Source organism: Dioscorea cayenensis, chromosome 1 (assembly GCF_009730915.1).
Source record: "Dioscorea cayenensis subsp. rotundata cultivar TDr96_F1 chromosome 1, TDr96_F1_v2_PseudoChromosome.rev07_lg8_w22 25.fasta, whole genome shotgun sequence".
Taxonomy (NCBI): domain Eukaryota; kingdom Viridiplantae; phylum Streptophyta; class Magnoliopsida; order Dioscoreales; family Dioscoreaceae; genus Dioscorea; species Dioscorea cayenensis.
This window is the reverse complement of record NC_052471.1, coordinates 19,265,135-19,291,839: the sequence shown is the minus strand read 5'-3', so window position 1 is coordinate 19,291,839 and position 26,705 is coordinate 19,265,135. Positions and strand designations below refer to the sequence as shown.

The 26,705-nt window shown below is 41.0% G+C and overlaps 1 non-coding gene across 1 annotated transcript; it reads right to left on the bottom strand.

Moving 5' to 3' along the window:
- Positions 1-5,506: 5,506 nt before the first annotated feature.
- On the bottom strand, positions 5,507-5,613 carry LOC120267791. Its single transcript, XR_005538572.1, has one exon. It is a non-coding gene; the product is annotated as a small nucleolar RNA R71 (small nucleolar RNA).
- Between the last annotated feature and the right edge of the window lie 21,092 nt (positions 5,614-26,705).

Below are 26,705 nucleotides of genomic sequence, written 5' to 3'. Positions count from 1 at the left end.
TAATAAATCATGCAATACAAATCAATCACAAGGATCAATATAACATGCAAGCAATGAGAAAACAAGATTGGAACTCAAATAAACTAATATTTAATAGAAAACATAAAGTAAACCAATATAAATATTTGCTATAGTACTTTTTCATAAACACAGCTCTCATACTCTTCTCTTGAGGCCACATGGTCAAGCACACATCCACATAGTAAGTTATGAGACTTTTCATCATCGAATCATCATTTGGAAGCTCTTACATTCTTCACACAAATAGGGTTATAGGAGTGTGTCTGTCTTTGTGCCCTTCCAACTTGCAAATTGGCTTGAATTTTCTTGGAAGTTGGGATACACTGCTATGTACATGATCTCCTCCTGTGCCTTGATCATTATGTTGTACAAAAACTCTCAAACTGTCTCTTCATAACCTATCTTTCTTTCTTCTTCCTTCAAGGCATTCACAACCTAATTTGACAAAGGAACACCAAATACACTTTATGAGACATAAACTATGGTAAAAATGGTGCTTAATGTATGTAAAACATATAGAGAAATATGTCTACTCAAGCACTTATCAAATTTCATCCACCAAATCCTAACGGGCTCCATGAGGGCACAAGGATGTCTGTGAGTGTCCCAAACTTTTTAGCTTAAAAAATATATCGAGTGCTACATGCTTAATACAGTAACTCAGCTACAATTATCTGCTGCAATGATCTGCTGCAGTAATCTATCTACACTATCTGGTGCAAAATTCTTTAGTGAGCCTCACATGCATCCATGTGGCTGTATGGAACTCTGAGGCATTCAGCCAATCTCTTGTAGCTATGAATGTGACTTTTTTACAGTGTTCAGAACCCTAACATGTAGTATTTTATGTTGATTTCTTACTAAATGCATTCTTGTGAATAGTGACTTTGCTTCTTTAAGGCAATTAACACAAATAAAAAAAAATTATACACAAAATGTTATTGATTCGTCATAACATACATGAATAATACATGAATTATACGTATAAAATATATACATTTAGATACTTATCAACAAAACCGTCAACTTATTGACGTAGTAGTAGGTGGTTAATAGAGCAACAAGCATCTTGACGAGGCTAAAGAATTATTTGAAGGCATCGCAAGTGACAAGTTCCCCTTGCTTATATCCCGCAAGTGCACGGGCTTGTCAAGTAATAATCCCGGGTGAGCGGGGTCGAATCCACAGGGAGTAGGGAGTGAAAATACTTAATTTGATTCTTAGCTATGTGGAATATCAATAGTGATAAGTGTGAAATTTATTCAATTCTCAACAATAAAAACAACAAGTGAAAGAGCAAAAGTAAGAAGAGGGTAAGGCAATCGATAAAGAATGGGGTACTCGGATAATGCTTCACCTAGGATGATCACTTCAAGTGTAAGAACTCTCTATTATGCTTCCTAATCAATGCAATGGTGAGTCGTGGAAATCCTTACATACATAGTCCCAAATCTAAGGTCAACTATGCCTAACTCTATACATGTCCCGGAGGAGAAATCGAACAATCTCAACACCTCACACTCGCATAGAGTTGCAATGAGCTCTAGGGATTCCAAGTGATAAATCTCTTCCTAAATATAGACCTACCCCTTTGGTCCAGGTGGAAGGTCCCTAGCCACAATTAAGCCCTAGATACTAAGATCCTCTCAACGCTTCACTCTATTGCACGCGCAACTAGGCCGGAGAGGAGGTTCATCCCTTAGACCATTCACTACATTATGGCCACAAAGAACTCAAGGAACGGAGGTAGAATCTATCACGTCGGAGGGGAAAGGGGACGCTCCTGTAACTCTCGACTCACCCTCTCAACCCTCTCCAACCTAGCTTTGTCTAACGCTAGTGGTGTGTCACTCACTCACAATGTTACCAACAAGAACTCTCAACCCTAGTGTCACTCTAGGGGAAATATTCATACAATCAAGCATTCAAGGTTGGAACTCACAATAAACATCAATTTATTAAAAGCATAATAAAGAAGTTCAATGAAAACGAATACATCCTAGGGTTCACAATCATCCAAGTACCCACTAGGGGTTTAGCTCTCCATGGAGCTTAATACAATCAAAGAAATCGAATGTAGAAGCAATGAATCCATAAAGAAACCACCTCGATGGTCGTGTCGATGGTCTTGTGGAGAGTCCTCTACTAAAGTCGTCCAAAGATTCCTTACGTCCGGCATAGGATACGCCTCGATCGAAGCTCCCCTACCAACCTTCTTCCTAATGGAATCACGATGTCGAGCCGTAGAACTTCCCCAAAAACCTTGGCCAATACCACTCGAAACCCTAGTCGAAGTCCTCTCACAAGTTGGGGAAAAATGGAGAAAAAGAATACCAAAAATCGGGGCTGAAATCGGCTTTTAAATAGAGCTGGAATCGAGACAGCTGCAGGGCTGTATAATGTCGACGCCCTACGTGGAATTTCAACACGGGCATGGATAATTTCCACACGCCCATGTGGATTCTCTGTTTCTCTGGTTTCTCGGCCGGCTGTGAACAGTGTTGCTACAGTAATCACTATGGTGCTCTGCTACAGTCTTCGACCCGATTAACTTCCCAATTCCATACTTTCATCGGGGTAACGCAAACGGGCACACGTTCACGTCGTGAATCACTTGCTCTTTTAATGATGTACATGTTGATGGATCTCTTGTTCTTATATGCATAAGTCAGAATGCTCGAGTGTCACTGCCTTTGTGCCCCTCCAAATGAATGCGCTTACTCGAATACAAGGAGGTTGGCACACACTCTAGCATCTCACACCTGACCTATGTCTTCGCGTTTAAACCTTAGCAAGATCTCCTCCAAAATAGGTGCATTATGATCCACATTATCCTATTTCCTTCATACTCGGCCTCACAACCCTACCTGCATAAACGTAACATAAAAACACACATATTAATGTAAAAACCTGAGAAAAGTAATGCTCAACATAAGGAATGAACGCTTCGCATTCATATCGCACAAGCACTTATCAGCAAGAAATGAGTCTAATTTGACAGCAAAAACAAGAATACCCAAATTACCGGAGTTCATGAGGTAGATGCCACCATCATTTTAGATGCTAAAGTTGACGCATTGATACTAAGATTTAATCTTCTTATGGTCAAGAAAGTAAATTCATGCTCAAAAGTGGTGATGCAATATGAGACATGTGAAGGAGGACATAATGTTGTTCAATGTCCCATCTTGGGTAGATCGATTACTCCCATGGAGCAAGTTGATTTTGTAAGTGGTGGACCACAACCCCAAGGGAATCCATATAGTTTGGCTTATAATCTGAGGTTGAGGAACTGACACATGACCGAATTGCATGTGAACCGCAAGTGCACGGGTGATAAGTGCTTGTGCGATATGAATGCGAAGCATTCATTCCTTATGTTGAGCATTACTTTTCTCAGGTTTTTACACTAATATGTGTGTTTTTATGTTACTTTCGTGCAGGTAGGGTTGTGAGGCCAAGTATGAAGGAAAGAAGCCAATGTGGATTACAATGCACCGATTTTGGAGGAAATCTTGCTAAGGTTCAAACGCGAAGACATAGGTCGATGTGAGATGCTAGAGTGTGTGCCAACCTCGTCGTATTCGAGTTTGGCACATCCATTTGGAAGGGCACAAAGACAGTCACACTCGAGCATTCCATCTTATGCACATAGAACATGAGCTCCACCAACGTGTACACCATTGAAGAAGCAAGTGATCCACGACGTGAACATGTGCCTGTTGCGTTACCCCGTTGAAAGTATGGAATTAGGAAGCTATTCAGGTCTAATACTGTAGCAACATTGTAGCATATACTGTAGCAGCACTGCTCACAGCCGGCCGAGAAACCAGATAAACAGAGAATCCACACGGATGTGTGGAAATTATCCACGCCCGTGTAGTCGCCCGATTCCAGCCCTATTTAATGCCGATTTAGCCCCGATTTTGGAATTCTTTTCTCCATCTTTTCCCCAACTTGAGAGAGGGCTTCGGCTAGGGTTTCAAGGGGTATTGGCCAAGGTTTTGGAGAGATTCTATGGCTCCGACATCGTCATTCCTTAGGAAGAAGGTTGGTAGGGGAGCTTCCGTCGAGGCGTATCCTATACCGGACGAGGGAATCCTTGGACGACGATTAGAGGACTTTCCACAAGACCATCAACACGACTATCGAGGGAGTTTCTTTATTGATTCATTGCTTTTACATTCTATTTCTTTGATTGTACTTAGCTCCATGGAGAGCTAAACCCCTAGTGGGTACTCGGGTATTGTGAACCCTAGGATGTATTTGTTTCGTTGAACCTCTTTATTATGCTTTCAATAAATTGATGTTTATTGTGAGATCCAACCTTGAATGCTTTATTGTATGAACATTTCCCCTAGAGTGACACTAGGGTTGAGAGTTCTCATTGGTAACCTTGTGAGTGAGTGACACACCACGAGCGTTGGACAAAGCTAGGTTGGAGAGGGTTGAGATGGTGAGTCGAGAGGTACAGGAGCGTCCACTTTCCCCTCAGGCGTGATGGATTCTACCTCCATTCCTCGAGTTCTTTCCGGCCATAATAGAGTGAATGGTCTAAGGGATGAACTTCCGCTCAGGCTTAGTTGCGCGTGCAACGGAGTGAAGCATTGAGGTGATCTTAGTATCTAGGGCTCAATTGTGGTTAGGGACCTTCCACCTGGACCAAAGAGTTAGGTCTATAATTAGGTAGAGAATTCAATCATTGTCACACTCATCATCATTGATCTTTCACATAGCTAAGACTCGAATTAAGTGTTTTTATTCCCTACTCCCTGTGGATTCGATACCCGCTCACCCGGGATTATTACTTCGACAAACCCGTATACTTGCTGGGAAGCTGGGCGTTTAGAGATACTTTGCACTTTGTTATCTTAGCTATTTCACCACACATTCTATTTCACATCTTCTTATTCTATCATTGTTCTGATTTTCTTTTTCTTTCTTTTTGGTGCAGCTCCAGGTTATGACCCGAAAAAATCCATCAATATTGATTGAAGGAGACCCTGAGCTTGAACGTACACTTAGAAGAAAAGGGAAAGCACCTGTGCAAGAATAGCATATTTCAGCTGATTTGGAAGGAGGGGAATTTGAAAACATGGCAGAACAGAATGAGCAACACCAAACACTATCCGACTATGCCAGACCTTCAGTGTTGGGGACACAATCGAGTATTGTGCGTCCCCCGATTACAGCTCAGAACTTCGAGCTAAAGGCAGCATTCATCCATATGTTGCAGCAGTCCGTACAATTCAATGGTTTGGCCGATGAGGATCCAAATAGTCACATAGAGAGCTTTCTCGATGTGTGCGATGTGCTGAAGATAAATGGGGTAACGGATGATGCCATGAAATTGAGAGCCTTCCCATTTTCCTTGAAGGGCAGAGCGAAGCAGTGGCTACACTCAATACCTAGAGCATCAATCACTACATGGGAGGAGATGGTAGAAGCTTTTCTAGCCTGTTATTTTCCTCCCGGAAAATCAGCAAAGGTTAGGAATGAGATCTCGTCCTTTGTTCAGTTGGAATTGGAGTCTCTATTCGAGACATGGGAAAGGTTCAAGGAGCTCCTGAGAAAGTGTCCGCAACACGGATTCCCGGAGTGGATGATTGTTCAAACCTTTTACAATGGTTTGAACCCGAGTACAAGGCAACTCTTGGATGCGGCAGCAGGAGGTACCTTAGGTAGCAAAACTCCCGTTGAGGCTCGTTAATTAATTGAGGAAATGGGGTTAAATAGCTACCAATGGAATGCTAGGGAGAAGAAGAAGGTGGCCGGTCTCCATGAAATTGATGCGGTAACCTCATTGGCGGCGCAAGTAGAGAGTCTTAGTAAGAAGCTAGATCTCATAGCTTTGAATAAAGTTGCGGCCGTGACCAATTGCACCGGTTGTGGTGGAGGACATGCTCCCTCCGATTACCCGATTGTTATTGGTGATGTTTCTTCAGCCGAAAGAACACGCACCCGAGGTTGTAAAGGTTGAGGAGGGAGCAAAGAAAGAGAAAGAGGTGGCATCCCCACCTTTCAAGCCAAGATTCCCTTATCCCTTTAGATTGAAGAATGACCAAGGGGATGAACAGTATAAGAATTTCTTGAGTTTATTCAAGCAACTCCACATCAGCATTCCTTTTGTAGAGGTATTAGCACAAATGCCTAAGTATGTGAAGTTCCTGAAAGACTTGTTGACTAACAAGAGGAAGTTGGAGGAGAGTGCTTCAGTGGTGCTAGATGCTTCATGCTCGGTGGTGCTGCAAAAGAATATGCCGAACAAGAAGAAAGACCTGGGAAGCTTCATCATTCTGTGTAACATCGGCAACTTAGTTGAGGAAATATCATTGGCGGATTCAGGGGCAAGTATCAACGTCATGCCATACACTTTCTTCCAAAGGCAAGGCTTAGGAGAGCCTAGGCCTACTTGGATAACTTTATAATTGGCGGACCGAACGGTGAGACATCCGAGAGGTATCATTGAAGACGTGCTTGTCAAGGTGGACAAGTATATTTTTCTGATTGACTTCGTAGTGCTAGATGTCGATGAGGATGCGGATGTACCCTCGATACTTGGGAGACCGTTCTTGCGGACTTCCAAAGCATTGATTGACATGGACGGCGGCAAGCTCACATTGAGAGTTGGAGATGACAAACTCACTTACCGCCTTGCTGAAGTCATGTGGCATTCTCTCGATTTTGATGACACTTTGTTTTTTCTAGACACTACTGATGAGCTTGTTGATGAATACATGCAGGAAATGTTCAACCCAGATCCATATGAAGGTTTGTTCGACCAAGAGGAGAGCAATAAAGAAGTAAATATGCTTGGGTCGACTGAAGAAGTAACATCTACCCCGGGGATATTGAACAAGGTGCTCCGGAAAATGAAGATGGCTTGGAGACGCCATCGAAAACTCTCAAAGGCTGTTGGAGACGTACATGAAATAAGAAAGTTGGATGAACCATTGCTCGGCGATCCAAAGCACGATAATACACCCTCTACCCTCAAGAGACTTTGCTCATCATGCTTTCAAGTCATGGGTAAGAGGGTGACATTCATTCATGAACCCCCATGAGGTAAGACAAGATACGTCAAGCTACGTGACGTTAAACAAGCGCTTCTTGGGAGGCAACCCAAGCAATTACTGTTTTCTTATCTTTTATTTTAGTTTGTTTGCATGAATAAATTGTTAAGTGTTGGTGTCTTAATTTTTAGATGCTTGTGCTGCAATTTTGTTGTTGGTTTTTAAAATTAATCGTGTGTTTTCATGTTGAATTGGCAAAGTTTGGTCGTTTGAGCTCTATTTCATATTTTGCACTTGTAAAATTTGCATAATAGGGCAGGCTCTGAGTGTGCAAACATGTTCAGAAATTTTCTGTAGAGCCTGCAGATTTTTCTAAGTCATCCAGAGAAAACACATGGGCGTGTGACTACCCCTGTGAACGACCATGCGACTGTCACACGCCCGTGGGTAATTTTTGCACGGGTGTGTGGATTCCTGCAGAGTTGGGTAGATTTTTCCCGAGAGCAAACAGGGGCGTGGACTCGCCCCTGTGGGCAACCTTGTGAACCATGCACGGGCGTGGGTAATTTCCACACACCCGTGTGAAACTCTGCAGAGGGCTACCACCTCGAAAGTGTGAAAGCCACCTTAGCGGCCGCTTTGGAAATGGCTACCTTAGAGGATGTGTGAAGCTACTACCATCTTTAAAATTGTTGTCACTTTTGTAGATAAATAAGTCCCTTGCACTTAGAACTTTGAGGAGTACACCTTGGGTTGTTTTGAGTGAGTTCACACACATACACGAAATTTGGGTTTGTTGTCCTTTTTTATTCAAGTTTTTAGCTAGAGCATTGATTTTTTTCGTATTTAGTGTTGAAATTTTCCTTAATTGTAGAATACTTTTGTTGTATACCTTGGTGAACCTAAGACGAAGCACTTTCAATATTTTCTTCATTAATGCACAGAATGTTTTAATGTTTGCTTGAGGACAAGCAAAAGCTTAAGTGTGGGGGAGTTTGATAAGTGCTTGTGCGATATGAATGCGAAGCGTTCATTCCTTATGTTGAGCATTAGTTTTCTCAGGTTTTTACACTAATATGTGTGTTTTTATGTTACTTTTATGCAGGTAGGGTTGTGAGGCTGAGTATGAAGGAAATAGGCCAATGTGGATCATAATACACCAATTTTGGAGGAAATCTTGCTAAGGTTCAAACACGAAGATATAGGTCAGGTGTGAGATGCTAGAGTGTGTGCCAACCTCCTGGTATTCGAGTGGGCACATCCATTTGGAGGGGCACAAAGGCAGTCACAGTCGAGCATTCTGACTTATACACATAGAACAAGAGCTCCACCAACATGTACACCATTAAAGAAGCAAGTGATCCACGACGTGAACGTGCGTTACCCCGATGAAAGTATGGAATTGGGAAGTTATTCAGGTCGGATATTGCAGCAGGGCACTGTAGCAACATTGTAGCATATACTGTAGCAGCACTGCTAACAGCCGGCTGACAAACCAGAGAAACAGAGAATCCACATGGGCGTGTGGAAATTATTAGCCCATGTAGTCACCCTATTTAAAGCTGATTTAGCCCCGATTTTGGTATTCTTTTCTCCGTCTTTTCCCCAACTTGAGAGAGGGCTTCGGCTAGGGTTTCGAGGTTTATTAGCCAATGTTTTGGAGAGGTTCTATGGCTCCAACATCATCGTTCCTTAGGAAGAAGGTTGGCAGGGGAGCTTCCGTCGAGGCGTATCCTATACCGGAAAAGGGAATCCTTGGACGACGAGTAGAGGACTTTCCACAAGACCATTGACATGACTATTGAGGGGGTTTCTTTATGGATTCATTGCTTTTGCATTCTATTTCTTTGATTGTACTTAGCTCCATGGAGAGCTAAACCCCTAGTGGGTACCCGGGTATTGTAAACCCTAGGTTGTATTTGTTTCTTTGAACCTCTTTATTATACTTTCAATAAATTGATGTTTATTGTGAGTTCCAACCTTGAATGCTTGATTGTATGAACATTTCCCCTAGAGTAACACTAGGGTTGAGAATTCTGGTTGGTAACCTTTTGAGTGAGTGACACACCACGAGCGTTAGACAAAGCTAGGTTGGAGAGGGTTGAGAGGGTGAGTCGATAGGTACAGGAGCGTCCCCTTTCAAGTGCGAGGTTGAGAGGTTATCCAATCTCTCCTCCGGGACATGTATAGAGTTAGGCATAGTTGACCTTAGATTTGGGACTATGTAATTAAGGATTTCCATGACTCACCATTGCATTGATTATGAAGTATAATAGAGGGTTCTTGCACTTGAAACAATTATCCTAGGCGGAGCATTATCTGGGTACCCCATCTTTATCGATTGCGTTACTCCCTTATTTACTTTTTCTCTCTTACTTGTTGTTTTTATTGTTGGGAATTGAATCATTGTCTCACTTATCATCATTGATCTTTCACATAGCTAAGAATCGAATTAAGTATTTTTTATTCCCTATTCCCTGTGGATTCGATACCCGCTCATCCGGGATTATTACTTCGACAAACTCGTGCACTTGCGGGATATACGCAAAGGGATCTTGTCACGCATGTAAAAATCAAGACACCAACTGATTGCTTTCTCTCAAGTGTACGGTATCGCCAAATAATACCTTGTGTGGGATTGCCAAGTAATACCCTGTGTGTGACACTGGGATCATATTCCACTGGACCAAGGACGTATTTTTACTCACTCTTCATCTCTTATCTAGCTTACAATTTAGTATAAGTGGAGAGGTAATAAAAGATATAAACTAACTTAAGATAATCCTATTGAGGGTAACTAGCACATGGATGTAAACAAATAAGGGAGTATCAAGCATGAAAGTGGAGTGTTCGAACAAGGAATCCACCTAGGCTTGACATTAAGTCCCAAACTCGGATGGTTAAAAGATGTATTGACGATAGTTGAGACCTAGAGATCTCATGAGTAGATTAGCCCCAATCTCTTGGTAACTTATCCTTGATCCCATACGAATGCCAATCGGAATCTCTTTCGGATCAACACACCTATGGTCGCATTAAATTCAACAAAATCTCTAATACGAGTAAACCTACTCTTCTTCTACTTAAACCTAGCAATGGAGGGCTACCAACACCTGATCTCTCGGTGCGTTAGCACAAGTATCCCCTTTCAATCTCTCCTAGATCTAGTATGCGTGAGTAGGTTACATCTATGCATACAACTTATAATAGAATTACGGATTTCTCTATAAATGTAATTCTAAGTATCAAAGCACGAAAGATTGAATCTCAAACAACCATAAAATTAAATGAAGAACAACATCCAAAGTTCTTACACAAGATGAACCCTAGGATTCATCCAAATCCAAACACAACAATAAGTTAATCTCTCATGATAAGGACACACATACAACATACAAGGAAGACAAAAACATAAAAGAAGTAATGAAAACCCCCTCCAGGTCGTGATCCCCTTGAATGGATGAAGATTCGAATGGTGATAAAAATAGTGGCGTAGATCTTCACTCCAACTCCTTCTCCTTTGCTCCTCTCCCTCTTGGTGATGTTGTGTGCTCATTTCCCACAAGGATCATCACCAGAAGATGGCCGGAAGATGGTCGGAAGGCCTCAAGAGAGTGTGGTAGCTGCAGCCCAAAAGGCCAAGAAGAAATCCCTTGCTTTACCATCAAAATGTGCTTTTATATCCCCATGTGGATGTATCCCCGGGTCAATCCCGGGGTCAATGAGGAGGTCATTGAGGCTGTATGGCTTAGGCCAAATCTCTTGCCTCCAAGTACTACAGTGTCAATCCTGGGGTTAATTCCATGTAGGATTGAGGCCGTATGAACTAGAACACTTTCTGGCCCAAAAATTCTACAGGTGCTACATTGACTGCTACAGTGATTCAGCAATGGTAATCTGCTACACTGAAATACGCTATAGTACTGTGAGACTTGGCTTTCTTATCTTTTTTTCCCCAAATAATATCCTCATGTTCTCCATGGCTCCTCCATGCCATGCGAAGAAAATAATACTCGATTAAGCTCAAAAGGGGCATCAATTCCTACCAAAAATACATGGTATGTGTATAAAATACATATACTAAAATACATACATTTAGACACTTATCAAATATCACCACATCTATGCGTTTGCTTGTCCCCAAGCAAACAAATCATGAAAAACAAAGAGAATGATAAGTGGCTAATTGTATTACCTCCGGCTCAAATAAATATAAGAATCTAAAAACAATGGATAATGATATACAGATATTAAGTTACAAACAGTAAGCACAACAGAAAGAACCTATCCGACCACTTATATGTCTGTGGCATGTGTGTAAATCTTCTATCTCATCTACCCTGACCTGGTCTAGCCCACTGACTTCAATCAGTACAGCTCTAGATGCTAATCACTCCACATGCAAAGAGTACTAAGTCTTAAAATGCTTAGTGCTACTTCAATGAACAACTAAGATCCTTCTAACTCTTAAACTTGAACTAACTCCCTTTTTCCTTCTCAGACCTTAAGTAGGTAGTCAAAAAGATCACAAGGGTTTTTATTTTCATTTCAAGTCATTTTTTTTATTTTTTTTTTCATTTTTTTTCTAGTGCGACTAACGTATACTGCAAAAAAAAACTTTTTGGAGGGTGCACATACTAGTTAGGCACAAGAGCTACCCAACTACTCAATTACATCTACATAGACACATTCATGGTTCATTAGCAGAGTAATACTGACATAGACTACTCTACATGCCACAAAACTAGGGCTAGCTTAACAAGACTTAGAAGATCTTAATAGTTCATTAACAGAAAGAACTTAGAATTCTAAGGCCAAGTACTCAAAGTCATGTGTTAAGCATACAAGAGAGTTAGAGTAGTCAAGTTGGTTATTCCGAGGGCATCAACACAAGATTCAGTGCACAAGACAATATTAAAGGTGAAATAGGATTCAATAAAGCACAAAAAGCATGTAACTCACATCAATCATTAATCCATGCTAGAAGAATCTTACAAAAATGAACAAGCCATCATGGGTTACACTAGCATGCACTTAATGGCCCAAATATATGAAATACATCCATCCCCACACCTAGTGTTGTACATTGTCCCCAATGTACACTAATCATGAAAAGCATGGTAGAATAATAGAATAATCAATGAAAATAATGGAAGAGGGTGAAAACGAACTTACACGTTCATCTTGTGAACTTGGCAAGGTATGACCCAAACATAATGTATGGGGAGCTATACATGTCTGGTCAGGCTTTCACCAAATGAAAGGAGGGCTCACAAAGCTCCCTTAATGCCCTGCAAGGCATAAAGGGAACATCATCATTCCACAAAAATTTACAAAGAAGAGATGAGGAGTAATCATGTAAAAACTATGATTAAACACAAAGAGAACACAAAAAGAACACAAAAACTAGAAAATAAAGTCTAACAATAAGACAAAGCGTCCATGCTAGTCCTTGTCCTTAGAGTTAGGTTTCTCATCACAAAATGACATTTGTTATGTGGTCTTCTTGTCCAAAAATGTGGTCAACCATGTGGTGTGAACATAACTCCATGATTGTTGTCAATTTCTACATCCTTAATATTCATACAAACCATGAAAACCCCAATCAAGCATAGGGGAATACAATATAATTCAAAATGTAGTGCAAGAGATGAAGAAACAATGAAAACATGAAGTGTACTGTCCATACGGCCATTTGGGGGCCGTATGGGTATGGTTCACTTCAAAAGAACTTCCCTAAAAACATGAAAATCGAAAAAGTTTTACATAAATTCAAGGAAGATGACACACCCCTTGCGAGTGCATACTGCAAGTGCACGGATGATAAACGTCTAAAAGTATGTATTTTGCATGTTTTTGTTTTGTATTATTCTTTACATTTATTTGTTGAATCGATGTCTTTTTGGTTTAAATTGTGTTATTTTTGTATTTCAGGCCTAATAGAAGCCCTAGGGTACTCGACGATGCGATTGAAAATGAATTCGGTATCAAAATGGCGTTTCCGAGCCTGGAACGCTGTAGCACAACACTGTAGTGGTTCCACTACAGTGGTTCACTGTAGCAGTTACTGTAGCTCATCACGGGCTTCTCGGCTGAAAACTAGAAATCCCGAGGGGTCAGCATACGGCCGGTATACTGACCTGTTTACCCATAGGGATCTGGGTGTTTAAAGGCAAAAAAGGAGGATTTTCTTGATGGCGGAGGCTAGGGTTTAAAAAGAACTTACACACCACCTTGAACCTGGGCTTTTGGAGGGCAAAAAGAGAGGAAATCCAAGCATTCCTCGGCGGGGAGAGCAACATCTAGGAGGATCCACTAAAGGACTTCATTGCTTGGAGGTTGGAGATAATGGGAAGCCACCCCTTCGATTGGCCTCCTCGGAAGGCTTTCTTTGGGGATTCAAATGTCACTCGGTCTTCACCTTTTGGGGGAGTATTTCTCATGTTCGTATTATTTGTTTGTATGGATTGTTTGGTTGCTTTGTTGAACATGAACAACTAAACCCCAAGGTCACCGGATGTAGGTGAACCTTAGGGGTGAACTTGTGATTTTGTGGATTATTTGAGTAATTTATGCATGATTGGCTTGTTGTGATTCTTGTTTAGTGTTCTTGATTGTTTTGGTACATTTGATTCAGTGATGTATCAAATTCTTGGTAGCACTTTGTAGCTTAACCATTGCCTTAGTGCTAGACCCCACCAAACTTGGAAGTGATTATTATATAAATACGCCGTGACCAACGGGTATTTGTAACCCTCCATTCCTATAGTCGAAAACTACTATTGTTTCTACCCTAACTTGTGAAAACCATCATTCTCCCTGCAATCGTGCGGGAAGTTGGGCGGAAGGAATTACTTATTGAACACTTGCATCGGGTTAGCGGTCAATTGCCGTGACCATCGGCATGACCTAAGTTTTGGTTTTCTCGGTCCAACTAGCCACATGCTTAATTTTTTGAATATCCTACTCACTTTAGTAACCCCTTTGGGGACCCACATCCGTGACCATTTTCAAACCTTGAGCATTTCCCGTGTTTTGATTTTGTCATACTTCTTAAGATTTTCTCTTGCTTTTCATTTTTGCTTTCTGCTCCTTTCTTTTCTCTTGAATTGGAATTGGTGAGCTAAACAACAAGTAAGAAGTGAGTAAAGTAGCTCCTCAGGCCCCATGGGAATACGACCCACTTGTGCGTGCACGAGTGGTTTATTACTTGATGACCTTGTGCGCTTGCGTGTGTTCACACTCTGTGTCGATCAACAGGTTATCAAAATAATAAAGTACCCTGGTGAGTGGGTAGTCATATCCACATGGAATAGTGCTCAGAATCACAAGTATTGCTATTTAGCTATAGTGAAGATGATTTAAGAGTGGTGTGAACAACATCAATGCAAATAGGAATAAAGTAAAGTAAAAGAGACGCAATAGAATAATAGGAGATGCAATCGATAGAAAGTGGGGCACCCGGACATTGCTCACCCTAGGACTATTGTTTCAAGTGCAAGACCAATCATTATGTCTCCTAATTGATGTCTAAGTCATGGAAATCCTATGTCACACAGAACCCAAGGTCAACCATGACTATCCCTCACACTATGCCCTGGCTGAAAGGAGTACTCTCGACGCCTCATATTGTGTTGGGTTACAAGAAGCTGTAGGGACTCCAAGTGATAAACCCTATTCCCTAATATTGATCTAACCCTTTGGTCCAGTCGAAAGACCCCTAGCCACAATTAAGACCAAGTACTAAGGATTACTTTAACGCTTTACTCTATTGGTTGCACAACTAAGCCCTAATGGAGTTTGTCTCTTAGCACTTCACTCTATCATGACCACGAAGATCTCTTGGAACGTGGAGGTTGGATAAATCACATCGAATGGGAAAGGGGACATTCTGCTACCTCTCGACTCACCCTCTTGACCCTCTCCAACTTTGCTTTGTCTAACCCTCATGGTGTATCACTCATCCACAAGCATTACCATGATAGATTCTCAATCCTAGTGTCACTCTAATGGAAAATCAATACAATAAACATCCAAGGACGGAACTCAATAAAAAAAATCAATTAAAGAAACATAATGAAAGATCAATGAAACTGATAAGTTCTTGTGTGCTGAGAATACGAAGTATTCTTTTCTTACGTTGAGCATTACTTTTATCAGGTTTTGTCATTAATACTTGTATTTTTGTTTTCTTTTGCCCGTATAGGGATGTGGAGCGAAATAAAGAAGAAAGGAGCCAAAGTAGATTGCGAATGCATTATGTTGATAGAATCTTGAAGTGAGCACACGAGAAGATGAAAGTTGTGCTCTAAGACAAATGAGTTTGTCCCAACCTCCATTGTGATCAATTGATTATGTAAATTGGAGGGGCACAAAGGCAGTCACACTCATGTGTTCCGACTTGTGCAAAGTTAGCAAGATTCCCGTCAAATGTGTTTTTACTTGAAGAAGAGACGCGATCTACAATATAGATGTGTGCCCGTTTATGTTATCTCGATGAAAAGTGTGGATTCGGGAGTATTTTTGATGGATTACTGTAGCAGGTACTATAGCAATTTACTATGCTAGTTACTGTTCACAGTCCCCAGAAAATCATATTTCCAGAAATCTACACGAATGTGTCAAAATTCCACACGCCCATGTGGATTCCCTATTCCAGCCTATATAAAGCCGCAAATAGCCCCGATTTCAGCATCCATCTATCATCATTTATTCTATCTTTTCTCCAACTTTTGGGAGGTTGGTTTCTAGGGTTTAGAGAGGCTTTGGCAAGTCTTTTGGAGTAGTTCTACGGCTTCAACACCGCGTTTCTGTTGGAAGATAGTTGTTGGGGGAGCTTTCATCAGCATTGATTCAGCGAGGTGTGCCCTAGGCTTGGCAAGGGGACCTTTGGAGAGGATGAGACTACTCCACAAGACCATCGACACAAATATCGAGTGGGTTTTCCTGTGGATTACATGTTTTACTTTCGATTTCATTATTGATTGTATCTTGCTCCATGGAGAGCTAAACCCCCTAGTGGGTACTTGAATTTGTGAAGCCTATGATGTATTTGTTTCATTAACCTTTCATTATGTTTTCCTTAATTGATGTCTTTAATTGAGTTCCAATCTTGAATGCTTGTTGAATGATTTCTCCCTTAGAGTGACACTAGGTTTGAGAGTTCATCTTGTTAATCTTTGTGAGTGAGTGACACACCATGAGGATTAGACAAAGCAAGATTGGAGAGGGTCGAGAGGGTGAGTTGAGATGTAGCGGAGCGTCCCTTTTCCCCTCAGGTGTGATTTATCCTACCTCCACATTCTAAGATTTCTTTGCGGTCATAATAGAGTGAAGTATTAAGGAATGAACTCCACTGGTGTCACTCTCAACTAATGGTGTGTCACCCATCCACAGATTACCAATATTGACTCTTAACCCTAGTGTCACTATAAGGGAGAAATCATTCAATAAGCATTCAAGATTGGAACTCAATTAAAAGCATCAATTAAGAAAAATATAATGGAAGGTCATTGAAACAATAACATCCTAGGATTTACAAAATCCAAGTACCCACTAGGGGCTTTAGCTCTCCATGGAGCACAATACAATCAACAATGAAATTGAAAGTAAAGATAAACAATCCATAGCAAAAACCCCTCGGTATTCGTGTCGATGGTCTTGTAGAGTAGTCTTATCTTCTCCAAATGTCCCCTTGTCTAGCCTAGGCACAGCTTGCTAGATCAATGCCGACGAAAGCTTCCCTAATAACCTTCTTCCAAGTGAAGCGCGATGTCGAATTTGGAGAACCACTCCAAAGACGTGTCAAAAGCCTCTTAAAACCCTAGCCAACGGCCTCTTGAAAGATGGAGAAAAGTTTGAGAGAAAGGGGAAAGAAGATCCACAAAATCAGGCTGAATCACGGCTTAAATAAGGCTGGAATCGGGCATCCACACGCCCCTGTGGATTTTTCATACGGGCCTGTGGAGTTTCCAAAGGGGCATGGATAATTTCCAAAAGCCCGTGTGGATTCTCTGAAAATCTGATTTTCGGCCGGCTGTGAACAGTAACTGCTATTTTGTCTTCCTACAGTGATTTACTATAGTATCTACTACAGTACTCCGCTAAAATACTCCCAATTGCATACTTTTCATCAAGGCAACAAATACGGGAACACGTTTATGCCATAGTATTAACTCTTCTTCAATCAAAAGTCTCGTTGGTGAAAATCTTGCTATCAATGCACAAGTCGGGATACGCAAATGTGATTGCCTTCGTGCCCCTCCAACTTATTATAATGGCTTGAATACATTGAGATTGGCACACATTCACGTATTTTAGAGACCCATTTGTGTCTTCACATTTGCTCCTTCCAAAATAACACCAAATACTGCATTTACGATCTACTTTTGGCATCTTTTCTCCAAGCATAGCTTCATAACCCTACATGCACAAAAGAACACAAATACACATGCATTAGCGCTTAAATCTGATAAAATTAATGCTCATTGTAAGGAAAGAACACATCGCATTCTTAACACACAAGAACTTATCATTTTCCTTTAAAACCCACTCGCACCCCTTCATTCTATAACTCCGAAATGCTCAGAGAATGCCTCTCTTCACCTTCCCAACCCTTCTCCGTCCATTTATAGAGATTTGAGTAAGTTTCCAGGATGCATTCAAAGTCTTTCATTCTTATTTCATTGGTAAGCTTCTCTTCCTCTTTTCTTTACCCAATCTTTATTTATTTTGCAACACCGACGATCATCTTCACCAGTGAGCAGTAGATGCACCAAACGAATCGACACAAATGCTTGAGGCATCTTTACTTTTTGCTTTTATGTTTTTAGTATTTTACTCAGAAATGATCATCCTTCTGAGTTTATTTTTTATTTTCTGTTGTCTCAAGTTGTATTTTATTTTCATATCTTTATATACTCGAGTTTATTTTATTTTTATTGAGCTTCACTGAAACCCCTTGTTTATATGTGCAGATAGTCTTATGAGTATGGAAATTGAGGAATAGTCATAGACACCTGTCGATGTGATTTTTCACATGGTCGTGTGTCGTTTGCACAACCCATTGGAACTCAACACTAAAGGAATATAGCTCTATCAAATGTACCATTACGAGTTCAGGGGAGTATTGTTTCAATTGCCCACCTTCACATATAATCTTAAATGTTATACTTTTTACTGTGCTTGCATGTGTACATTGCGGGAAATGTACATCTTAAGTGTGGAGGGGTGATAAGTGCTTGTGCGATATGAATGCGAAGCGTTCATTCCTTATGTTGAGCATTACTTTTCTCAGGTTTTTAAATTAATATGTGTGTTTTTATGTTACTTTTATGCAGGTAGGGTTGTGAGGCCGAGTATTAAGGAAATAGGCCAATGTGGATCATAATACACCTATTTTGGAGGAAATCTCGCTAAGGTTCAAACGCGAAGACATAGGACAGGTGTGAGATGCTAGAGTGTGTGCCAACCTCCTCGCATTCGAGTGAGCACATCCATTTGGAGGGGCACAAAGGCAGTCACACTCGAGCAATCCATCTTATGCATATAAGAACAAAAGCTCCACCAACGTGTATATCATTGAAGAAACAAGTGATTCATGACATGAACGTGTTCCCGTTTGTGTTACCCCGATAAAAGTATGGAATTGGGAAGTTATTCAGGGTGAAGAGTGTAGCAACACTGTAGCAAGTACTTTAGCATGTAGAAATTATCCACACAGTACTTGCGCGTCATTTTGAAGAAGGTTATTGGGAGAGCTTTCGTCGGCATCGATCCGGCGAGGTGTATCCTAGGCCGGACAAAGGATCCCTTGCGACGAGTAGAGGACTTTCCACAAGACCATCGACACGACCATCCAGGGGGTTTCTTTATAGATTCATTGCTTTTACATTTGATTTCTTTGATTGTACTTAGCTACATGGAGAGCTAAACCCCTAGTGGGTACTTGGGTGATTGTGAACCCTAGGATGTATTCGTTTCATTGAACTTCTTTATTATGCTTTCAATAAATTGATGTTTATTGTGAGTTCCAACCTTGAATGCTTGATTGTATGAACATTTCCCCTAGAGTGACACTAGGGTTGAGAGTTCTTGTTGGTAACCTTGTGAGTGAGTGACACACCACGAGCGTTAAATAAAGCTAGGTTGGAGAGGGTTGAGAGGGTGAGTCGCGAGGTGCAGGGAGGCGTCCCCTTTCCCCCTCGACATGATAGATTCTACCTGTTCCTTTGATTTCTTTGCGGCCATAATAGAGTGAATGGTCTAAGGGATGAACCTCCAGTGAGCCTCAGCTGCGTGCAATGGACTGAAGCGTTGAGGGGATCTTAGTATCTAGGGATTAATTGTGGCTAGGGACCTTCCTCCTGGACCAAAGTGTTAGGTCTATAATTAGGAAGCGATTTATCACTTGGAATCCCTAGAGCTCATTGCAACTTTATTCGAGTGCGAGGTTGAGAGATTATTTTATCTCTCATCCGGGACATGAATAGAGTTAGGCATAGTTGACCTTAGATTTGGGACTATGTATGTAAGGATTTCCACAACTCACCATTGCATTGATTAGGAAGCATAATAGAGAGTTCTTGCACTTGAAGCGATTATCTTAGGTGAAGCATCATCCGAGTACCCCATCTTTATCGATTGCCTTACCTCCTCCTTACTTTTGCTCTCTTACTTATTGCTTTTAATTGTTGAGAATCGAATCATTATCACACTTATCATTGTTGATACTCCACATAGCTAACAATCGAATTAAGTGTCTTTACTCCCTACTCCCTATGGATTCGACCCCGCTCACCCGGGATTATTACTTCGACAAACCCGCGCACTTGCGGGATATACGCAAGGGGACCTTGTCAAGGGGAGTTCACATTACACATGTTTTATACATATGCTTTGATTGTGTATGCCCATGTAGCCAATGGAGGTTCACCTTAGTTGCAATGGTCATATTCTTAAGTCTAGGAGAATTTTTAACATTGAATGTTTTCATGCTCTTGTTTTTACTTGAATTTCTAGGAATTTTTGCCCGATTGACACTTGTTGCACAATTCGCTCATGAAACCTTGTGAAAACTCAAGTTTGATATTTAAGGGACTAATTAGTTTTTCTTCTTGTGTAAATTTTGAAAAAAAATTTTGGAAAAAGAAAAAAAAAGTTTATTTTAGTTGTGCATTTGGGGTGGAAAGAGCTACCACCTATGAAGTATGAAGCTACTCTCATAAGTCGGATACTAGTTATGCCCTATTGAGAGAAAGAGCTATCTCATGGAATGAGTGAAAGCTACTACCCCCTGAGAAAGAACTACAACCTCGAAAGTGTTAAAGTCAACTTAGCGGCCGCTTCAGAAAAGACTACCTTAGAGGATGTGTGAAGCTACTACCATGTCTTTGCTTTGTCTTATACATAAATAAGTCCCTTATGCTTAGAACTTTGACGAGTATATGTTTGGTCAACTTGAGTGAGTCAACACACACTGACACGATTTCGAGTTCGCTGTCCTTTTTGATTTGAGTTATTAGCTAGAGCATTGATTTTTCGTACTTAGCGTTCAAAGTCTCCTTACTTGTAGAATGCTTCCCTTGCGTGCTTTGGTGAACCTAAGGCCAAGCACTTTCAATATTTTCTTCTTCTATGTTTCATAGTTTTTTTTGTTTTAGGACAAGCAAAAGCTTAATTGTGGGAGTGTTTGATAAGTGTTTGTGTATTAGTAATACAAAGAATTCTTTTCTTACGATGAGCATTACTTTTCTCAGATTCTAATGCTAATCCATGTGTATTTGTGTTCTTTTGTGCATGTAGGGTTGTGTAGACAAATATAAAAGAAAGAAGCCAAAGTAGATTGCGAGTGCAATTAGTTGATGACATGTGAGTGTGTGCCAACCTCCATTATGTTTAAGGAAATATGCAAATTAGAGGGGCACAAACACAGTCACACTCATGTGTTCTGACTTGTACAAAGCTAGCAAGACTGTCATCAAATGTGCTTTTATTTGAAGATGCGATGCGATCTATAGCATAGATGTGTGCCCGTTTATGTTGCCTCGATGAACACTAGGGTTGAGAATCTATTTTGGTAATCCTTGTGGATGAGTAACACACCATGAGGGTTAGACAATACTAGAGTGGAGATGGTTGAGAGGGTGAGTAGAGAAGTAGTCGAACGTCTCCTTTTCCCTCCGATGTGATTTATCCTACCTCTACGTTCCAAGAGTTCTTTGCGGTCACAATAGAGTGAAGTGCTAAGAGATAAACTCCGCTGGGGCTTAGTTGCACAAGTGACAGAGTGAAGCGTTGAAGTAATCATTAATATCTGGGGCTTAATTGTGACTAGGGATCTTTCACCTGGACCAAGGGGTTAGATCTATTTTAGGGAATAGGGTTTGTCACATGGAATCCCTATGTCCCGGCGACGAAATCACTCAGTCTCAACACCTCACACTCCATAAAATTGCATGGAGTTATAGGGAATCAAAGTGCTAAACCCTCTTTCTATGTATAAACCTAATTCTTTGGTCCAGGCGAAAGGCACCTAGTCATATCTAAGCCGCAGACACTAGAGTCCCTTCAATGCTTCACTCTTTTCTCGGATAACTAAGCCCCAGCGGAGTTCATCCTCTAAAACTTCACTCTATTGTGACCGTAAAGAACCCAAGGAAATTGAGGTAGGATAAATCACACTGGAGGGGAAAGGAGATGCTCCGCTACCTCTCGACTCACCCTCTCAACCTCTCCAATCAAGTAATGTCTAACCCTCGTAGTGAGTCACTCATCTACAACGGTTACCAAGATGGACTCTTAGCCCTAGTGTCACTCTAGGGGAGAAATCATTCCACAAGCACTCAAGATTTGAACTCAATTGAAACATCAATTAAGGAAAGTATAATAAGAGATCAATGAAACAATAACATTTAGGGTTTGCCAAAACCCAAGTACCCACTAGGGGTTTAGCTCTCCATGGAGCACAATACAATCAACAATGAAATTGAAAGTAAAAACAAGTGTTCCATAAGAAAAACCCCCCGGTAGTTGTGTCGATGGTCTTATGGAGTACCCAAGTCTTCTCCAAGGGTCTCCTTGTCTGACATAGGGCACAACTCGCCGGATCTATGGCGACAAAACCTCCCCCAACAACCTTCTTCCAAACAAATCACAGTGTCAAGTCCCTCAAACCACTCCAAAGACTTGCCAAAAGCCTCTCCAAACCCTAGCCGATGGCTTCCCAAATGATGGAGAAAAGTGGAAGAGAAGAGGGGAAAAAAATCTCCAAAATCAGGCTGAATCACAGTTGAAATAGTGTTGGAATCGGGCATCCACACTCCCCTGTAGATCTACCACACGAGCCTATGGAATTTCCACATGGGCATGGGGAATTTCCACAAGGCCGTGTGGATTCTCTGGAAATCCTATTTTTAGCCGCCGATGAACAATAACTGCTATAGTACTTGCTACAGTATTTTACTACAGCACCTTCTACAATACTCAACAAAAACACTCCCAATTCCACACTTTTCATCGAGGCAACGTAAATGGGCACACGTTTATGCCATAGATCGCAACTCTTCTTCAATCAAAGGTTTCATTGGTAAAGATTTTATTATCAGTGTACAAGTCATGATACGCAAGTGTGACTACCATTGCATCCCTCCAACTCATTGTAATGACTTGAATTCATTGAGGTTGGCACACATTCACGTATCCTGGAGTCCCACTTGTGTCTTCGTGTTTGTTCTTTCCAAGATTCCACCAAATAATGCGTTTATGATCTACTTTTCTCTTTTTTTCTCAATACTTAGCTTCACAACCCTACATGCGCAAAAGAACACAAATACACATGTATTAGCACTTAAAACTGCTAAAAATAATGCTCATCATAAAGAAAGAACACTTTGCATTCTTATCACGCAAGCAGTTATCAGTTTCATTGAAGACGTGACAAGATCTACGACATGAATATGTGCCCATTCATGTGGCCTCGATGAATAGAGTGGAATCCGGAGCATTTTTGCGAAGTACTGTAGCATTTTATTGTAGCAAAATTGTTGTAGAAACAAGTCCTAAAAATCCACACGCACGTGTGGAATTTCCACATGCCCATGTGGATGCCAGATTTGAGCCCCTATAAATATTGTGACATTAGTATTATAGAGGGAGCCTTTTCTTGTTTTTTCCCCATCTTTATAGGCACTAACGGCTAGGGTTTCGAGAGGCTTTTCTAGGTCTTTGGAGTGGTTTTATGGCCTTCGACATCACGTTCCTTCAGAAGAGTGTTATTGGGGGAGCTTTCATCGACATCGATTCGGCAAGGTGTGCCCTAGGCTAGACGAGGAGACCCTTTGAGAAGAAGAGACAGCTCCACAAGATAATCGATACAGACTATAAGGGGGGTTTTATCTATGGATAGCATGCTTTTACTTTTGATTTCATTATTGATTATATCTTGCTACATGGAGAGCTAAAAAGCTAGTGGGTGATTGGACATGTAAACCCTAAAAGGATTTGTTTCTTTGACTCTTGTTTTGCTTCTTTAATTGATTTTTTAATTGAGTTCCAACCTTTAATGTTTATTGCATTGATTTTCCCTTAAGAGTGACACTAGGGTTTAGAATTTATCTTGATAATCCATGTGGATGAGTGACACACCATAAGTGTTAGACAAATCAAGGTTGGAGAGGGTCCAGAAGGTGAGTCGAGAGGTAGCGGAATGTCCCCTTTCTATTCCGATATGATTTATCCTATCTCCACATTCAAGGAGTTATTTGCGGTCATAATAGAGTAAAGTGCTAAGAAGCAAACTCCTCTGGGGCTTAGTTGCATAAGAAACAGAATGAAATGTTGAAGTAATCCTTAGTGCTGGGGCTTTAACTAGGGTCTTTTGCCTGGACAAAGGTTAGATCTATATTAGGGAATAGGGTTTATCAGTTGGAGTCCCAGATCTTCAGGCAACCCCACACAGTGTGAGTCATCGAGTGTCTTGGTTTTTGCTAGGGCATGGTGGGAAGGTAACTCACAGTTGACCTTAGGTTTGGGACCATGTGTCTCAATTTCCATGACACATTAGACATCAATTAGGAGGTATATTGAGGAGTCTTGTACTTGAAATAATAGTCCTAGGGTGAGCAATGTCTGGGTGCCCCATTTTCTATTGATTACCTCTCCTTATTTTAATCGCTTCTCTTTCTTTTTTTCTTTATTTTTATTTGCATTGATATTATTCAAATATCCTTTTAATTATTTGCACTTTAGTTAAATAGCAATACTTGTGCTTCTGAGCACTATTAACTGTGGATACGACTAACCCACATACCGGGGTACTTTAATACTTTGACAACCTGTGCACTTGTGACATGTCTGAATATGCGTGTAAACCGCAAGTGCACGGGTGTCGAAGTGATAATACCGGTGAGAGGGTAGTCAAATCCTCAGGGAATAGTGATTAGAACCACCAAGATTGATATTTAACTAGAATGAAAATATGTTGAAAGTGATGTGGAAACAAACTCAATGCAAATAAAAAATAATAAAAGATAAATGAGGCACAAGTAAAAGATAGGAAAGGCAATCGACGATAAATGGGGTACCCGGATATTGTTTCACCTAGGACAATCGTTTCAAATGCAAAAATCCTCAATTATACTTCATAATTGATGCAACATTGAGTCATGGAAATCCTTAATTACATGATCCGAAATCTAAGGTCAACCATGCCTAACTCTATACATATTGCGGAGGAGAAATCGAACAATCTAAACACCTCGCTCTCGGATAGAATTCCAATAAGTTCTAGGGATTCCAAGTGATAAATCTCCTCCTAATTGTATCCCTAACCACAATTAAGACCTAGATACTAAGATCACTTCTGCGCTTCACTCCATTGCACCCGCAACTAAGCCCCAGCGGAAGGTCATCCCTTAGACCATTCACTCTATTGTGGCTGCAAAGAACTCGAGGAACGGAGGTAGAATTTAACACATCGGAGGGGAAAGAGGACGCTCCTGTACCTCTCGACTCATCCCCTCAACCCTCTCCAACCTAGCTTTGTCTAACACTCATGGTGTTACTCACTCACAAGAATTACCAACAAGAACTCTCAACCCTAGTGTCACTCTAGGGGAGTATTCATACAATCAAGCATACAAGATTGGAACTCACAATAAACATCAATTATTTGAAAGCATAACAAAGAGATTCAATGGAACGAATACATCCTAGGGTTCACAAATACCCAAGTTTCCACTAGAGGTTTAGCTCTCCATGGAGCAAAATACAATAGATAATGAAATCGAAAGTATAGAGATGCAATCCATGAATGAAAACCCCCTTCTGTTCTTGTCGAAGGTCTTGTGGATCGGCTGCGTCTTTTTTAAAGGTCCCTTCATCAAACCTAGGGCACACCTCACTGGATCGGTGCCGACAAAAGCTCCAACAATAGCCCTCTTCCAAAGGAAACACGGTGTCGAAGGCCGTCAAACCTCTCTATAGACTTGCCAAAACCTCTCCATTCCCTAGCCACCGGCATCTCCAAAGATGGGGAAAGGTGGAAGAAAAGATAGGGGAAAAGATCCCAGAAATCGGTGCTGAATCGGCTTTAAATAGGGCTGGAATCTGGAATCCACATGTCCTTGTGGATTTTTCACACGGGCGTGTGGAATTTCCACACGCCCATGTGGATTCTCTGTTCTGCATTTTTCTTCGCTGTCTGTGAATAGTGCTACTACAGTACTTTGTTACATTTTTGCTACACTGCTCTACTGCAGTATCCGGCCAGAAATACTTCCCGGATCCATACTTTCATCGAGGTAACGCAAACAGGCACATGTTCACGTCGTGGATCGCTTTGCTTCTTCAATGATGGAAAAGTCAGTGGAGATCTTGTTCTATATGCGTAAGTCAGAATGCTTGAGTATGACTGCCCTTGTGCCCCTCCAAATGGTTGTGCTAACTCAAATACTAGGAGGTTGACACATACTCTAGCATCTCACACCCGACCTATGTCTTCACGTTTGAACCTTAGCAAGATTTCCTCCAAAATCAGTGCATTATGATCCACATTGGCTTCTTTCCTACATAATCGGCCTCACAATCCTACCTATATAAAAGTAACATAAAAACAAACATATTAGTGTAAAAACCCGAGAAAGGTAATGCTTAACATACGGAAAGAATGCTTCGCATTCATATCGTACAAGCACTTATCAAACTGCCCACACTTAAGCTTTTGCTTGTCCTCAAGCAAAAATTAACCATTCTGTGCATAGATAAAGGAAATATTGGAAGTGCTTGGCATTAAGTTCACCAAAGTATACAAAGAGAGCATTCTACACGTAAGGTAAATTTCAACAATAAACATGAAAAATAGAAGCTCTAGCTAAAAACTTGAATCAAAAAGACAACAAACCCAAAATCATGAAAGTGTGTGGACTCATTGAAGTCAACCTAAAGTATACTCCTCAAAGCTCTAAGTATAAGGGACTTATTTATCTACAACAAGAAAGCAACACCAATTTCAAAGACGGTAGTAGCTTCACACATTCTCTAAGGTAGCCCTTTCCCAAGCGGCCGCTAAGATGGCTTTCACACTTTCGAGGTGGTAGCTCTTTCTACCGGAGTGGTAGCTTTCACTCATCCAAAAGAGTTTAAAGAGTGAGTAGTGCAACGAATGTAAATCAG